The following is a 6,149-nucleotide window of genomic DNA, read 5'->3' as shown; positions in this document are numbered from 1 at the left end:
CTTGCCCAATGCTGCCTGTGACTAGGAGACTCGGGAAATGTTTGCTGAATGAAAGGCTGAATGCAGTGTGCTACAAGCAGAGAATCCCTGGTGCTGGGGCCTTGGAGGGTGAAAGGATCAACATGGCTTCCCTGGCCAGATTTATTACTCTCCTTTCACTGCTTCCTGTTGCCCACACTCCCAGGGCCTTTGTAAATCACTGGGTGTTATTCCTTCACTTACACATTTTTTATGACTGTCCTTTTAGGACCACATAAATCAGATGTCAAATCAGGTTATTAGCGGGGGCTATTTTTTTCTCTCCTGTCAACAACCTGGTATTTTAATTCACTTTGGACTTTTCTATTTCTATTCGTAACCCTTCTCTGGGATGTTGGATGGTGGCAGGAAAATTTGTTCTGAAGGAAAATTGAGGGGAGTTAGGCCAGATATCAGACAAGTGTATAGTCTTATAACTATGAGAATTGAGGAAAAAAAGAGCCTTCTCCTTTTGTCACTGAAAGATGACCTTAATCCCTAGGTTAATCAGGAAGCTTTCCTTCTTGGCTAAGGAAAAATGAAGAATTTCCCCTAAGCACATAGAATTGGAGAAACATCAGGGTTAGGGTAGAAATTAAAGGTCATTTCATCATTTAAAACATTTGAATGAACCAATAAGGAAATATGAAGAGGGAGGAAGTTACTTGCTTAAGTTAATGGCAGAGATGTGTTATGAATCACACCTCTTATCATTTTAGATGTGAAAAAATTTTTAATGTCAAAATACTATAAAATACAAAAATTTAAAAAAATCCCTCATATTCACACTACCAACAATTGAAAATGTTAACATTTTCACATACTTTTTACTTCTAGACCCCTTTGATTTCCAGCTTCAGTCTGATCTTTACTCCCTCTCCATATATGGGTTTACTATTATGCTTTTTATGTTTTTTTCCCAGCCTTTTAAAATACATAAATGTGGATTTTTGTGCCTATCCATAGAAATCTATGGTATTATTTTGTGTGTGTTTTTAAGGTTTATAAATATAACCACAATGTTTATAGTAGTTTACAACTTGCTTTTTTCACTCCACAGTGTTTTTAAAGATCTTTCCATGTTAATTCACATTGACCTACATGTTTGTTTTAATTGCCGCATGGAAGTTATGTACCCTCAGTTTTTCCTTCATTCCTTTTTTTTGATGCACATGTAGATTGTTTCTGATTTTTCCAATTACCAAATAATGATATGAACATTCATGTGATAGACTCAGTGCTTATATGTCTGACTATTTTTCTAGGTAAATAACTAATGATAGAGTTGCTGGGTCAAAGGGTATGCACATTTTTAATTTTAATAGAAACAGTCAAAACTTCTCCAGAGTGACTGTACAAACTTATATTCCTGTTAGCAGTGAATAGCAAATGTTCTTTTCAACAAGCCCTTGTTGAAACACATCATCAGGATATTTTAAGTTTTCCAATTTGACAAATTTAAAAATTCTCATTTTTTTGTTTTAATTTCACTGATCTTGATATCTTTTCTTATGCTTATTAATGATGTTTAGATTGTCCTTATATCCTTTCCCCATTTTTTATCTTTTTATTGTTGCTTTGTAGGAATTCTTTATATATTCTGGATCCTGAACATTGGTTGGTTTTTAGTCATTGCAAGTAACTCTCCCCATTTTATGGCTTGTTTTCCCTTTTGTTTATAGGACATCTTATTAAATGGACATTTTCAATTTTGTTTATCATTTTTTTTCTTCATGACTTGGTATTTTTACTGTCATTTTAAGGAAATTCTTCTCGTTTTTGTATTAAATATGTTCCCATTTTTTCTAGAAGTTTAAAGTTTGACTTTTAAATTTTGTATTTTTAATAAATCTGGTATTTATTTTTGTGTATGGTATGAGATAGGGATTTAACTTATTTTTTGTCTAGATAACCAGTGTTCTAGACTCATTTATTAAAAATATTATCTATCTTTTCTTCATTAGTTACAATGACACCTTTGTCAAATACTAGATTTCCATATACATATGTGCTAGTCTTTGGACTCTCTAATCTGTTGCATTGGTCAATTAGTCTATTTTAACTTTGTTTTAATTTTAATATCTGGTAAACTGAGATTCCTTATTTATTCCTATTTTTCAAAATGATCTCGGTAATGTTTCTTTTTAAAAATTAACTTTTAAAATTTATATATGAGAAAAACACACAGGTTTTAGATGTACCCTCTGATGAGTTTTGATATACCTATACCTATGTAACTACCACCCCTACAAATATGTAGAACATTTCCATCATCCCAGAATATTCCCCCAGTCCCCCTACAGCTAATCCCCCACCCCCATGCAAAGCAGGACTGGAATATAATGAGTTGAATGAGGTAACTAGGATGCAAAATTTAAGGAGGCATTTGCTCACAATCCTGTGAGTACTTTCTTAAATCATGTGCCCTAGGCTCTTCACTAGCCTAACCCTAGTCCTAGTCCTAATCCTGACCTTCAATCAGAAGTAACTGCTGGTCCAATTTCTATCGTGTCAGTTTCATATGAATGAAATAATAAAATAAGTACTCTTTTGTGTCTGTCTTCTTTTGCTTTGCATAATGTCTATGAAGTTCATCCATGTTGTTGCATGTATCACCAATTGATTAATTTTTATTGCCCACTAGTGTTCCATATTAGAATTTATCAAAAAAAATTGTTTATTCATTCATCTCTTGATGTAAATTTGGATTATTTCCAGTTTTAGTTACTGTGAATAAAGTTTCTGTGAGTATTTGTACACATGTCTTTTTTTATGGGCATATATGATATTTGTATTTCTCTTGAGTAATGTCTAGGAGAGGAATTTCTGGGTCATAGAATAGGTATTTGCTTAACTGTAAAAGAAACTGCCAAATTATTTTCTAAAATGATTGAAAAATTTACTCTCCCACCAGCAATTGGAGACCTCCAGTTTTTCCACATCCATATTAACTAGTCATTATAGTGTGTATAAAGTTGCATTTCCCTGGCAGCTAAGGTCCAGAATCTTTTCATGTGCTTATTAGTTATCATAACTTCTGTGAAGTATCCATATATTTATTGGATTGATTGTCTTCTAATTATTGATTTTTAAAGGTTTTTTTATATATTCTAGAGACAAGTTCTCGTCAAATATTATTATGACGTTTTTAATGGTAGTCAGTAGCTTGAGTTATTTTTAATGATGTCTTTTGAAAAGTAGAAGTTTATAATTTTGTCCAACTTATGTTTTGTTTATGATCTATTATTTTTGTATCCTATCTGCCTACATGTGTGATTGCTAAGATTTCTCCTACATTTTCTTAGAAGTTTTATGATTTGTTTTTATACTTGTAAGATCTATGATTCACTTTGAATTAATATTGAGTATGGTATGAGGTAGGGGTCCAGGTCTGTTATTTTCCTAGATATGGATATCTAGTTGTTCTAACACAATTTAAGGAAAGGGACATTATTTTTCCATTGAATTGTCTTCATTAAAAATCATTTGATTGTATATATGTGGGTCTATTTCTGAGCTCTCTACTCTGTTCCATTGATCTAATTTTCTAAACTTCCACCATGATCATACTGTTTTGCTTTATAACAAGTGATTAAATCAGGTAAAATAATTCTTCCAATTTTGATTTTCTTTTTAGTGACTATTCTAGGTCCCTTACACTTTCAAATACATTTTAGAATAAATTCGTCAGTTTTTACATACATAATAAAATGCCACTGAAATTTTGAATGAGATGTCATTCTATTTGTACATGAATTTAAAAAGAAGTGACATCTTAACAATATTGAGTATACCAATCCATGAACATGGTATATCTCTCTAAGTATTTAGATGTTTCAATATTTTTTTCTTTTTCAGTAATCTTTGTAGGTATTAGTGACAAAGTCTTACACATCTTTTATTAACATATTCCTAAGTATTTTATGGCTATTGTACTATTTTAATTAGAATTTTTTAAATCTGTTTTTATTTTTTTATTACTAGCATATAGAAATGAAATTTATTTTTGCATATTGCCATTTTATCTGTAACTTAGCTGAATTTACTTATTGATTTCAGCACTTTTGTAGAGTTTTTAGGTTTTCCACATAAACCAGCAATTTTCAAAAATTTTTAAAATCTCAACAGTACTTTAGACTCTTACAAATTGTTGGGAACCCTAAAGAGCTTTTTCAATATGGGTTAGATAAGTTGATACCTCCCCATTTAGAAATATAATCAAAAAACTATTTAAATATGTGTGCATCCATTTAAAATAGCAATAAACCCATTGTACATAAACATAACACATTTTTATTTTTAAAAAACTCTTTTCTAAAACAAACAAAATAGTGGAATTTTTTCATATTTTTGTAAATTTCTTCAGTGTCTAGCTTAATAGAAGATGGACGGATTCTTGTATCTGTTTTTACATTCTATCTGTTATAATATCACACATAATGCCTCTGGAAAACTACAGAAAATGCAAGTTGAATATTAGTATTACTTTGAAAATGCCTTTTACCTCATGGACTCCCTGAAGGAGACTCAGGGACCTGCCAGGAATCCTTGGACAATACTTTAAGAAGCACTTTTGAGAGCAAACATATCAGCTGTAAACCAACAAACCAGTTTTACTCTCCCAATTCAATTTTTATATCATTTTTTTCTTGTCCTTTTGCTTTGTATAAGACCTTTGTCTAAGACCTCCACTACAATGTGTAATAAAAGTAAGGAGAGCAGATATCATCATCTTATTGCCAAACTTGGGGGAAAAGTTTTTTAAGTATTGCCATTTACTATGGTGTTTTTATAGATGCTTTTAAGTAGATTGAGGATATTTCCTGCATTGTAGTTTTCTGAGGATTTTTCTTTTGTTTTGTTTTATCATGAATGGATATTAAATTTTGTCAATATGCTTTTATGTATCTATTGAGATGATTATACAATTTTCTGCTTTTTTCTGTTGATGTGGTCTTAGACAAATGTCTTATACAAAGCAAAATTACATTGATTTGTTTATCAATGTTGAATCAACCTCACACTTCTGGGATACGCCACACATTGTAAGTATTTTTATATATTGCTGGGTTAAACTTGCTAATGTTATATAGAGCATTTTTGCACCAGTTTTGTAAGATTTATTGGCCTCTAATTTTCTTTTCTTGTGGTATCTTTGTCATGTTATTGTATTTATATTGACTTCACAAATTCACTGGGAAAACACTCTCTTTTATTTTCTGAATGAGTTTGGTTAGGTTGTTATTATTTCTCATTCAAGTGTTTTGATAGAATTCACCAGTGAAACTATCTGAGTCTATCTTTGTGTAAGTTCTGATAATAAAGTTCTTTAGTAGATATAGGCTGTCCACTCTTTCTATTTTTAGTTCTTATGACAGTTTTGGTAATGTATGCTTTCCAAAAAATTAGTAATTTTCTTCTATGTTGTTGAATGTATTTACATGAAGATGTTTACATTTATTCTCATATTACCTTTTTAATGTCTGTCTTATCTTCAGTAATGTCCACTCTTGAGTTTCTGGCATTGTTAATTTGTGTTTCCTCATTAATTTTTAAGTAATTTATTAATATTAATAATATCCTCTAAGAAACAAATTTTGGTTTTGATAATGGTCTCATTTCTTTCTGTCATTGATTTCTATTTGTTTCTGTATTTTTTAATCATCAGGTTTAACATTCTTGTTGTTTGTTCCTTGCTTCTTAATTCAAAAATTTATTTCATTGATTTTTGAATCATCCTTTTTTCTAATATAGGCATTTAAAATGCATATGTTTATCTCTATGACTGCTCTGGTTGCCTCCTGTGTGTTTTTTCATCATCATTCAATGCAAAATAATTTTTGATTCCCTTTTAATTTCCTCTTTGTGTATTATTTAGAAATGTGTTATTTAAATTTCAGCTATTGGGCGATTTTTTTTAACATACTTATTGCTATGGCTTTCTGATTAAAACACTTGAGTCAGACAATATATTCTATAAGATTTCAGTCTTTTGATGAAAACATAATGTCTGTCTTGGTGAACATTTTACATACACATGAACATAATATGTATTCTGCAGACGTATTGCTTAATTTTATTTATTTTTTCTTTTATTATTATTGATTGATGGATTGATTGATTGGCTGCAT

The sequence above is a fragment of the Hippopotamus amphibius genome, chromosome 9 (genome assembly GCF_030028045.1).
Source record: "Hippopotamus amphibius kiboko isolate mHipAmp2 chromosome 9, mHipAmp2.hap2, whole genome shotgun sequence".
Taxonomy (NCBI): Eukaryota; Metazoa; Chordata; class Mammalia; order Artiodactyla; family Hippopotamidae; genus Hippopotamus; species Hippopotamus amphibius.
Note: the sequence above shows the minus strand (reverse complement) of the source record.